The sequence below is a fragment of the Neodiprion virginianus genome, chromosome 1 (genome assembly GCF_021901495.1).
Source record: "Neodiprion virginianus isolate iyNeoVirg1 chromosome 1, iyNeoVirg1.1, whole genome shotgun sequence".
Lineage (NCBI taxonomy): Eukaryota > Metazoa > Arthropoda > Insecta > Hymenoptera > Diprionidae > Neodiprion > Neodiprion virginianus.
In genome coordinates, this window is record NC_060877.1 from 36,430,709 (window position 1) to 36,442,990 (window position 12,282).

A 12,282-nucleotide genomic window follows, 5' to 3' on the forward strand; every position below is an offset into this window, starting at 1 on the left:
ACACGCATTGAAAAACGCGTGAAACATTCTCGCGTTATGTAAAAATATGTAAATACAAGATTCCTGGTTTTCTAGTCTTCTATAAATTCGCAATACACAAGTTTCGATACGAGATCTATGTGAGGCACTCCAGGCGGGCTTAGGATTAAAACTTTTGATATCTGATCGGATATTTTTCAGATTTAAAAATGGCGCCCAAAGACATGTTGATTTTCAAAAATCACAAATAAAACTAAATTACTCGCAAGAATTTAACGAAAAAAAACAGAGTGCCTTTTAGAGTTGAACGACAATTTACAAAATCGCGGACCAAATTCAAGAGGTGATGATCAGACTCTGTTGGATTTGGCGTGGAATGCCCGATAGATAATATAATACCGCGGGGAAGGTTTCTGCTGGAAAGCTTGTCAATCACTACTCCTTTCACCGTGTTTGCGGAATTCTATAAGTCCGAGGGAAACGGGGATTTTCTCATCCCTTACCTACCGACTTCTCGTGCGGGGGGTTTTAAATTTCCTCAAAAGTCACGAGCAGACATCCTCTTGTCTTTTGATAGAACTCGTTTTATGCCTCAAGCAACAATTCATCGCGGTAATTTAAGCGAAACTCTAAACAAATGCGCTCCATCCGGAGTGCGTAGAATCGGTTAAATTAAATGAAATTAAATAACCTAACAGTCGGAACGTGCACGTGTATCACTAAATATTCGCGCCATTGTTATCAGCATCCGAAAGTCATCCACCTTCTTAAAAGCTTAGCTTCCAGAGCTCGACGTTGTTTAGCTTAACTCAAAAGCGGTTGATTCTCGTCATCGTTTTTACAAAAATGATCTCAAAATCTTTACGAAAAGAATTTTTTCTGCGAAACTTGACGAGAAACTTTGACATCGTGTGTTGGAAACTACATAAAAACAAAAAATAAAAAAATCTTGTTCACAGTTTTGAACAATGAAGAAATCACCATTCCGTAACTCAAGTTGGAATTACTTTTGAGCTATTGATGATGAGTTTGGGAATTTTAGAAAAATCTTTATTATTTTATATATTTTTAATTTGATGCTCGCTGTGTTATTCGAAAAAAAACTAATTAATAATTATACGTCATTAATATGGTGGCAAATGAAAATGTAATAGTCGAGAAGTTGACACTTTAAAGAAAAATAAAAAAATGCGGTGCGAAGCTCTATGGAATATTTTTTCGTATCAATATATGACACTATTTTATGTCAGTCTAATAAGAATGACGAAAAACAAGCCATTGTCGATCAAGTCGATTATTTTTCAAACTCGATTATTTTTTTCTTGAATAGGTAAAGTATAAGTTATTATCATTGTCTGACTTACGAAGCACCTATTTCACATAATAAGTGAAAGATAAATGAATATTTTCACCTTATATTGAAAGATATTTTGCATGAAACTATAAATTATCAAAAACCTTTCCGCTATTAAGACGACATATTGAGAAAAATTTCATTTGTTACAGTAACGAGAAAAGTTCAGTAAAACAGGCATCGTTAAAAAAACTGTTTCAACATTGTTGGAATTACGAAAAACGATGTACGCCTAACCATTTTGAGCTATCGTCGATTCTTTTTTGGTAATTGCAACGCAAAACCAGTTTGTGGGGTTCCCTCTACTTTTTTAGTTAAACAAGGCATTTACGTCAATTTATTCTTGCACAAGCATTAAATTTTCGCAACAGTTGCAAGAAAATATAGCAACAGCGATCGTAATGAGAAAGAATAGTAACGGATAACTAGACTTTGTGGTAACGGCTATAAAACTAATTTTCATTTTCTACCTAGAACTACATTTTTCGATCGTGGTAAAAAATGAAAATAGTTAAGGACCGAGCGGTAACCGGAACTAAGAATTGAAAAATTTGATCTTCTCATGCACCGTTTCAAAAAACTAATTAATATTTACCGATTGAATCGAGTCGTGTTCGATTATTTTTTCGAACCAAATTAATGGCTCAGTGGCCATAGCTACAATCTAACACAACCTGTCGCCCATCCAATCTATCCGACGATCAAATTCCGAGTCGTCGAGAAAAAATGCTTCTCTCGTCGTCGACACCGGCAATTATTTACATCGTCCGCTAACCAGATCCGAAAAATGTAATCCGAATCACGAGTTATTATTCTCTCCTCGCCGATTTCGAGCTTGCGATTCGTCCCCTGACCGAGCTTGCACCCTCGGGCACGGGGGCACGTCGTCGACCCCCGGATAAGAAGAGTCGTCGTCGTCGTCGTCGTCGTTGTCGGCGGCGGCGCCGTGCCACGCCCTCGCAAAGTGTCCGGCGTCGCGACGCCGCCGCCCCGCACCCTCACACTTCGTTCGCCGCGGCGGTGAACGCCTGCAAGCTCGAATCTCCGAAGCCAGTTCGAAGCCAGCCTCTCGGCGGACAACAGCGTCGAAGCCGACCGCACGCGCCGCATTTCGAACCCGCAAAATCCCTGATACAAGAAGTGGAAAACCCCGCGCGGTCCGAGAGTCGCCCTTAACTTTCAACCCTTGTTTTAATTTTCCTCCATCCCCTCTAAAATCAAACCTCACCTTTCGAGACATACTTTTTTTTCCACCTTTCGCACGATCTTTTTTCCGATCCTCTCCTCGTCCACCCACCACCCCCTCACCCCTCCCCCCCCCTTTCTTCCATCTTCCACGATTTTTCACCGACGTTACCACTGTCGTTTCTCTTTTTCTTTCTCGCTTTCACTTATCCCAACGGGAATCGCAGGGTGCGTCGCGTAGCTGTGCAGTGAATTGTGCCGCTGGGTTTTATTTGTAATATATTTGTTTACCTGTTCGATTAATGAAAAATAAATACCTAATTACAATATTAAATTATAGTTCAAGTGTACCGCCGATTTTAGACCGTAATTCGATGGTAAAATTTTCTTCGGCATCCGCCTGCAAAAACTATAGTTGTAATATCACTTGTCCGATTATCAACTTTTTCATCGATCTCATTCAGAATCCACTAAAGCGCAGTTTTTGTTGTATTGTAAATAACGCATTCTGCAAAAAAAATATATATGTATATACATTTTTTTTTTCTTCAAACTCGGTTATACAATTACCGAAGCTGTTTAGGTTTGTTGAAATTTCTTTTCGATTATCGACTCGGTTCCTTTTCTTTTTTTCTTTTTATCTTTCCCCTCTCGAGTTTCAAATATCTTCGAAAAAGTAGCTTTCGTACACATGCCGAATATAGAAGGAATTTGGGTTTCTTTTTTCTCGTCGAGATATCAGCGAAACAAAAACTTTGTTCGGGTTAGATATTATCGAATATTTTTTTTACCATGCTTGTAATATCCGCAGCAGGGGAAAAATGATTCCTCTAAATTTTCCTCTTCGTAGTCACGATACGAAATATTTTTCAAAAACTTTTTTTCGAAACCAAAACCGGCTAACATCGCTGTGTTATGATCGATCTTTCACTATCGTTTTACAAGCTGCGACGATTCGTCGACAACCGAAGAATTGAAAAATGAGATTCGTTAAGTCCGAATCTCTTCCCCCCGTGTCAGTGATTATTTTTTCATTAGCCATGAAAAGTCGAGTGAGAATCTCGGGGAAAAAAATAATTGCGATGCAATAAAATCCATGGCTATTCTCGTCTGCGAAAAAGAAAAAACAAACGAGACAGAGAGAGAGAGAGGAAAAAAAAACAGCCAACAGTCGTTTCTGAGCTTAATGAAAATGAGAGAAGAAGAAGTTTGAACCAAAGAAATGGAAAAGAAAGAAAAAAAAAAAAAAAAACTATCACCACCGAGAAACGACAAGAGAGAGAAAAGAAACCGTTTAAGATACACACAGTTTGAAATGTATAAGAACCAGGTCACGCAGTCGAAAAACAAATCCGACGTTCCATTCACCGGTTCATTCATGCTTACGCGGATGAATTTAAAAAAGAAGAGAAGAACCATGACCATCGGTCGTTTTTCGATTATATATCGATGAGATGACTCATCGCCTGAAACGCGAGATGTGTTTATTATCTTTTCTTCGCCCCGTCTTATGTAGATCAAGTTTGTTCTTCCCGATACATTTACGCATAATCAGAGTATATTACACGATGCAGGGTTATACAGAGCGCGTGGTATTAAAAATTTTTCACGATTTTTCATCCGACACTTCGTGCATAGTGAGCATCTTTGTCACGGGGAAAAAGTTTGCAAGATTTTTTTAATAAAATTACGACTTTCAACTTATTCGAGTATGTCAAACTTATCGGATACAATAAATTCGCCCGTGTGATTTCAGTGAGATGAAATATCGACGTTTTGGTTTTTTTTTTCTCATTTCCCAGCTGCGAATTTTGGAATGATTATTGCGTTGTATTATTAATATGCATATGTTTTACGAATAATAGCTAGTCGATTGAAAGGATAAAGAGAAAGGATGCTCGACACACGGACTTCTTGATATTTCGTACAATGAGAACCGAAAAGTATAACTTGTAATATCGTATCGAGTATCAGCGCTGATTGATACATTGTTTTCAAGATAAAAATTGAATTGTAAAAAGTTTGTGTGAAAGCTATCGGAGTGTGTTTGGTATATTATCAATTACTCGTACGGACATTTTCACGTCCTCTTCGCAGTTTCGTTTTCGTACGCTACACGTGTTCGCGTATTGATAAATCGTAATAATAATAACAACAATAATATTAATAATAATACATTGGTGAACAATCGCAAAATATTATTTCCATTCACTTGCCATTGTTGTAATCTGACTAAAAAAACAAAAAAAAGAAAGAAAGGAAGAAAGAAAATTAAACGTACATTAAAATAAAAAGTGAAATACAATTTTTTTTTTTTTTTAAATAGTTTCAACGTTCCTCTGGCGTTTAAAAAAGCTCTATAAAAAATTTAAATCTAAGTGATATTGTTGTACGTTATTCGTCCGGCTGTTGGGTCCAGAGATCGGCGAAAGGAAAGTGAATATTACAACAAACAGTGCATATAATCCAGTGCAGATTTGGGAGGATCAAGTTCGTCGCCGAAAAAGTGAGTAAAGCTTTTTTGAAACAACGAAACAGAGCGGAATAAAAATGAAAAAAAAACGAAAGCACTGTATGGTGTTAAAATATCGCTGCATTGCAACGGAAATCTGGGTGTATTCTGTTTTTATATTTTCTTTCGAAACGAGCTTGCAATGAGAAGGAATGCTGTGCCATTCCAAATTGTTAAGCTTCGCCCGTAATCTCCTGGCTGCGTATATGTATAAACAAGTGTATAACTGGGAAAATATGCAGCGGTCGAGTCGTAAAATTGCACGCGAAGTCTGCGATTCCATTCGTGTTTCTTGATTTTGCGATTTTTAAGACTGTGTAAAATCAATTAGATTCACGAAAAAAAAAACGAGAATCAGGGCTTGCAAAGTGAAATTTAAGTTCATAGCCTTTTTTTTTCATCGTAAAAAGAAACTGAAATTTGTATAGTGAAATAAAGAAAGTTCATTTCTTGATAATTTTCGACAGATTTATATTCGTAAATGTAAATATTTCGTAGTTTGTACATTTTGTTTTTTTTTTTCCGATCAAGTTCACATTTGATTTGTGAACAAATCGTTTTTGTTTTTCAAACGATGCGCGAGGCCGTTGACAATTAATCGTCACACAACGTTCTTCTGATCAACCGAGATACTAATTGAAAAGGGGAAAAATTCATCGGAGGAAATTCGTGAAAGAATTTATTTGAAAAAGAAAACGAGCTATCGATACAAGTTACGTGATCAAATTGGACGAATCGTTCGTGTTTGACAAAAAGAAGGAAAGAATGATACAACAATGCAGATGCAATGATGTAACTTCGCTTTGATGATTAATCGCGAAAAGGTTTTTTTTTTTCAATATTTGATACTCGTATTTTTTAAATATTAAATCTGTATAATTGACGAGCTTATTGTTTAACTAAATTGTACTTGACCGTAGAATTTAGACGCCTTAGTCACAGCTATTTACCTTTCGTCTGGTCATTAATTTTTCTTTTACCATTTTTTCATCCATACTGTGTAATACATGCACACGTGTCAGGTTATTTCATAAAAATGGCACCCCTTGAAAAGATTGTTACGGTTAAAAAAAAAAGCTTCTGGCAAAAGATGAGCGTTATACGTTACATAGAAGATCGCGCTCAGTTGATTTTCACTTTTACGAATTTTTTCTTTTTCAATTTACGAAGTGTCGTGAATAAAATTGTTGTTCTATCGATCACATCGATCATAATATCAATTCACGTCACAAAGAGGACACACGATTGTAATATCAAGTTTCCAGTTGATATTTGAGAAGCGTATCTGACGATATTTTCATTATTAATTCAATCTCGCAAAATAGTTGTAATTTAATATGAACTTTTAATTTAGGAAAATAAGATTTCCGGATGATATATCGTGTTACGGATCGTGATCCTTGGGCTGAACGTAAATGTCAGGAAAGAAATAATAATTAAAGTGCTACAACGTGTTTCTTTACAAATTAAAAAAAATGTGAAAAAAAAAGTGAAAAATCAATTGAACGCGATCTTCCACCTAACGTAGAATGCTATTATTTTCAAAATATTTACTTCTTGAGGGGCGTCACGTTAGAAAATCATAGATTGTTATTTTCCGTAAGACCTACAGTAAAAACTTCGAAAAAAATTCCCTAAACAAAAATTGACCAACCTTACGCTATACATATATATATATATATATATATATATATATATATTTATACGTAACGCATCGTATTATTCTAGGATGAATTTTGGTCGCACTATTGAACAAAACTTGCGAGGAATTTCGTTTTTTAAAAATGTAAAGTGTGTCGCGGGCAGATTTAAGCATTGCGGATGAATAAATTCAGCCCGGCGAAGAAAACGTTTTGTTGTGACAATTGTGACACCTTGGTTTACGCCTGGCGAGCTTTCGCCAGCAGCCGGGCTTGGCATGAACTATGCTTATTATTAAACACGTGCCTTATGCACGAATATATGCCAGAGCTGGGCACCTGAAATGCCTGAGTATCTGCACGTCTATGTGTATGTGTATATATATATAACATACACAGCATCCGAGTGACTGGATTCTAAAAGCTAGAGAGCCCAGAGTCTAGACGTTATATATCCGTTTTCAGAGAACTGCGTCGAGAAGAAGAAAAACCCGATTTCCAATATCGCGGAGCCAATTTTAATGGGGTAACTTCGGTTCGTTAGACTTTTGTTTTTTTTTTCCAAAAATATTCCACGCAGATCGTTTCAGGCGATTATTTTTTAATTTTTTTTTTTTTTTTTTATTTATTCTTAATTAATTTTTTTTATTTGCTACACGTACTGAAAATTGGAGCCTTATAATTTGTCAATTACTCGATGAAACGAAAACGAGTCAATTTAAGTTAGATTCTGTAATTTAAAATCATTAGAAGTCGCACCAAGTCACTAAAGGCTGACTGAAGTTTCTGGAAAACTTTAAAAAGCCTGACAATGTAGTCTAAGTTCAAGCGATGTCACTTCAAGTTATTTGTCTTCACTCAAATTCACTCCGTTCAATTGATCTCTTAAAATGATTCCATTATTTGCCGTTCCTGCAGTCCGTTGCTCAAAAAAAAAAATCAGGATCAAACACAGAGGAAAAGGTTAGAATTATTTCTTCTCCAGTCGAGACTTGATCGAATCGCAGAAACGCTCTTTGCGATTTTGATTTGATGTTTCTTATTCCCATTTCTTCTTCTTTTCATTGCTCAACGGTCAGACACGTTTGTTACGTACACTTCGTAACTCGTTGTTCGATATATTTACGTACCTGTTGTACACATATGTATAAGTTATAAACAAGAAAGAAAAAAAAAAAAAAAAACATTCATACCCTTTACAAACACAATCGTTACATTCGTTATTCCATTTTGTTACCTTATTTTCCGTTATTTTCCGCCTCGGGGAAAAAATACGTTCAAATATTTCGCAAAATATGCGCATGAATATTGAAAAATTGACAAATAAATCTGTCGGTTTTATAATCCAGGGGAATGAAAATTTGGATCAGACTTTTGATTAGAACCTTTCGCAATCCACGCGGTAATTTCTTTCTTTCTTTTTTTTTTTTTTTTTATTTTTTAAATTCAAAAACGACGGAAAAAAAAATCAGTAAGACGGAAAAAGTACAAGTATATAAAAATACACGGCAACCAAACTCCCATTATCCTTTTCCGGTTATGGGGATCGTTACTTCCGTTATTTCGCATCATTTCTTTCCCCCCCATAAACACACGTGTGCGTATATTCATCCTGCTCCGTATGTTTCCCTCTTTTCGTCGCCGAATAATATCGCAAATTTTTCTGCACAGGGTTGCGAAAATGCGAAACGAAATTCCGAAAATAGTTGCGAACGCGGCCGACGTGCAAGGGAATAAAAATAAATAACGCGAAAGAAAACGAAAAATAATAAAAGGCGAGAGGCGAAATTGGCCTGCCAACGAGAATTTTCACCATTAATCTTCGCTTTGCGTAATTTAACCTTCGGAGTGTCCATCGGTCCATGAATACACCGGTCAAAGAGAGAGCCTAATTGCCCTCCTCCTCTGTCGCGATCTTCGAATATTCCGCGTCACTCTAAAATTGCGGTCGATTTTCATCCAGGCTCTTTCGTCGTTCCAAGTTTTGAGAAAATCTTCGTCAATCGAGCTTCCGAATTTTATTTGTCCGAACGGACGCGAAATGCGCGGAGCGTGGCGTTTCAACTTCCGGAGCTTAACACGTTCCGCGATAAATTTCAGAGTGCAGAGCGCGTTAAAACTAGGTATATTCATTCTCTAAGAATCGAGAAAAGCTCTGCGTCAGTGCTCAGCTTTCAAGCTTTTACTTTTCGAGCTGAGTCGGCGGAGTGAATTTACTATTTTTGTTGCAACGTTCCGATTTATCCGAAGCTTTCCTCCTACTTTCGTTAATCGATGCGAAACTGATAAAATCACTGTCACGTCATCATCGAATCACAAATTGCCTTGTGTATTCGAGAATATGGAAACTCACGTAATACTTTGTGCAAACTTTGCTCTATTTTCGAGATAAACTTGTGTTATTAATATTTATTTTTTTTTCTTTTTCTTTTTTTCAACGATCTTCACGAATTAAAGATACATTCGGCAGTCCAAATAAATTTACACATCTGCGATCAGTTTCGAAGGATAATCGATACGTCATACCGAGATGCTTGAACAAGGGATTGATCCTGCCTGGATGATTACGCCTGTTATTCAAATGTTCAGCAAATTTGGGGAGGAAACGATGATATATCCTGTATATCGGACAGCTGGTAGTTCGACGCTTGTACGCAAATCGTATCGCAACCGATCCTGGATTCGATTTCGAACCCTTGCAACTTGACACCGAGCATCTCAAAAATATCCCCTGTATCAAAGTTGGAGGAATAAATTTTTTTTACACACGGCCATAACGAAACGTCGGACAATTTTCAAGATCAATTTCACGGAGCGCAGGATTTATTTATTTTTTTTACTTATTTATTTATTTTTTTCGACAAAAAAAAAACTACCTTGTATAATTTATTTGTCTTTACATGTTTCGTTCTATTATTGTCATCGATATTTTTGAATGTGTAGGAAAAATTTTCCACGCGACTTGACAGTTACTTACTTAAAATTTCGAAGAAAGAAAAAAGAGAAAACTACGAGGGATGATTTTGTGCAAATATTTGCACAATCGAATTATATATTCGTCGTTCTTTCATTGTTTTCGACAATTCAGTCCAACTGGTGTGTTAGGAATATAAATCGAATTTCACGCGTCTTATATTGTATGGTGTATTCTGTTAAACGACGTCCCAGCACTTTCGAATCGGGGCTGTATAATATACATCATCTTATTCTGTCCTCACGTTCGCACGTAATAACCAGCCAATAACCGTCTGGCAAGACTCTGAATTCACGTACATACGTACTTGTTGTATAACAGCCTAGTGTATGTACAACGCGCACGTATGTTTATACACGTATATGTATATATGTATATGTATATATGTATATGTATATGCGTTGTACATGGAAGAGAGACACGGCTGATTATTAACCCCGCGCTAAGTACAGTTCGTACTTCACGGTTTCTCTGTGCACTATGTATAATATACGTGTACCTACATATGTACGTGTATATACACGCATATAAAGCGACAGGATTGTACGTGACTCGGATAGAATCGAGTTATTTCATCCAGCGCCTGTATATATATATACACATATATATATATATATACCGTAATGCGGGAAATGTAACTGGAGCAAGTTTCGCGATCGAACGAATTGCAACAATGATCGCAGAACCTAATGGTCGCGAAAAACTTCCGGGTAATTCCAAAGGGTAGCGAGTATGAAAATGCAACAATAATTTGAAGGTGGAACAGAAAGAGAGGGAGAAAGAGGGAAAAAAGAAATGAATTTTAAACAACAATAAAAGCAATACGAACACGTCTGTAACGTATTTTATTGTATTATTACATACAAGTTAATCATTGGCCTCACTTTAACGTGCTTTCCGATATTTTTTATAATTCTATTTTCGAACTTTTCAAACTTGCAGTCGCGTGGCTGGTTATTTTTTTTTTTTTTTTATTTTTTATTTTTTATTCTCTCCACATCATACGTTTGCCTCTCTATTTCTCTTCGCGTTTCGTTCAAACATTCAATATCAAATTCGACCGGTTTGTAACCGGTAATAAGTTGTTGTTGTATCTTTTTTTTCTCTTTCATTTATCGAAGCTCAATCTTCACAACAAAGGCGACCGTGTTTTTTCCACAGGTTTGCAATTTTCACTAATTCCTGAATAACATTTAACCCGTACGGTATTCTCAAAATAGAAATAACCGTGAAAATAAATTGCTCACATGGACGTGCATGCGTGTGTATATACTCGTAACATGTAAGTGCGGGAATTTCGAATAATTATGACAATTAATTATTTTTATTGTCAATATCATCATCGTCATCATCATTATTATTGTTATTATTATTATAGAAGCTGGAGCATTTAATCGGTGATCCGATAATTGATAAATTTTGATTAAAGGCTATATTGTTCCGACAACTATTCCAGTAATATCTTGATTATAATACCTTGCCCGCTAATAGAAGCTATACGAAAACCCCGACGTGGGTCGCGATATAAACCCCTCCAAGATTATTAACACACCGCTAACCTCCGCGTAATGAGCAGAGTAAGGTGAACACGCGGCATCGATAGAATGATGGATAAAAATAATAATAAACTGCAAGAAAAAAAACACCGAGAAAAATTGAGTAAAAGAGGTATCGTTGAAAAAAACTGTTTGAACATCGTTGGAATTACGAAAAACGAGGTACGCCTGACCATTTTGCGCTATTGTAAGAATAGTAACGGATACGAGACTTTTTGGTTACAGCTAGAAAACTAATTTGGCTTTTCTACCTAGAACTATATTTTTCGATTGCGGTAAAAAAATTAAAACAGTTAAGGACCGAGCGGTAACCGGAAATAAAAGTTTCTCTCAGTGCACTGCACATATACCGAGTAGTGAATCAAAATCTTAATCGTAATTGTCACGATACGTTTTTCGCATTTTTGAATAATTATTTTTAGGGAACAAATTAAAATCGTTCCGTACTCTCTTCGGTATTAAATAATTATTCGAAAGCACTATTGTCATTGCTTAATCGATTCACGGTAATTATATTTCACGTTTCACGTTATTTTTAAGGAAAGTTTTGCACAAAGTTACCGTTCCATTATATTATCTGCGAGATATACGGCGCGATGTTGACACTGTCGAAGATAATTAACATATTATTATTATTATTATTATTATTATATAAGAAGGGAAATATTGATTTGCGTTTGAAGTTTTCGAGAAAATCGAAAAGCCCGAAGAATCGTCCGTAATTCGGTGCGTTATGAAAACTTTCTTGCCGTTGTATTGAATTATTATTTTTGTTGTCGTTGTTGTTAAAATTAATTCGCAATCTTATAGGTACATGTATATATTTCAGTTACGCTCTGTGTTCCGGTTTAAGGCTGATTGTATTCACGCAGCTTCCGGTTACCAGCGATATTTGTTTTTTTATTCGTTGGTTGTTTTTCTTGTGAATTCGGCAATAAAATACCACACTTTGAGATGGTTAAATTTTTTTTCCAACTTCACCTGTGAAATTGGAAATTTTAGGAAATCGTTCGTCTGGCAAAGGAGTATTTTTCAGAATTTTGACAGATTTTTTTTTTTGAGCATCGGGATGAAGGTAATAT

At 36.1% G+C, this 12,282-nt stretch overlaps 1 protein-coding gene across 7 annotated transcripts in view; it reads left to right on the forward strand.

Annotated features, from left to right (window-relative positions):
• Window positions 1-2,405: 2,405 nt before the first annotated feature.
• The window catches only part of LOC124310184 (receptor-type tyrosine-protein phosphatase kappa), a 107,258-nt gene continuing 97,381 nt past the window's right edge, over window positions 2,406-12,282 (forward strand). The window contains exons 1-3 of one of the 7 annotated variants that reach the window (XM_046773961.1): window positions 2,410-2,792; window positions 2,859-2,895; window positions 4,384-5,024. The gene's annotated coding sequence lies outside the window, so the exon portion shown is untranslated. Of the gene's footprint in view, window positions 2,896-4,383; window positions 5,025-12,282 lie in introns of all 7 variants that reach the window. The other 6 variants (XM_046773958.1, XM_046773965.1, XM_046773960.1 and 3 more) reach the window with 6 other exon arrangements.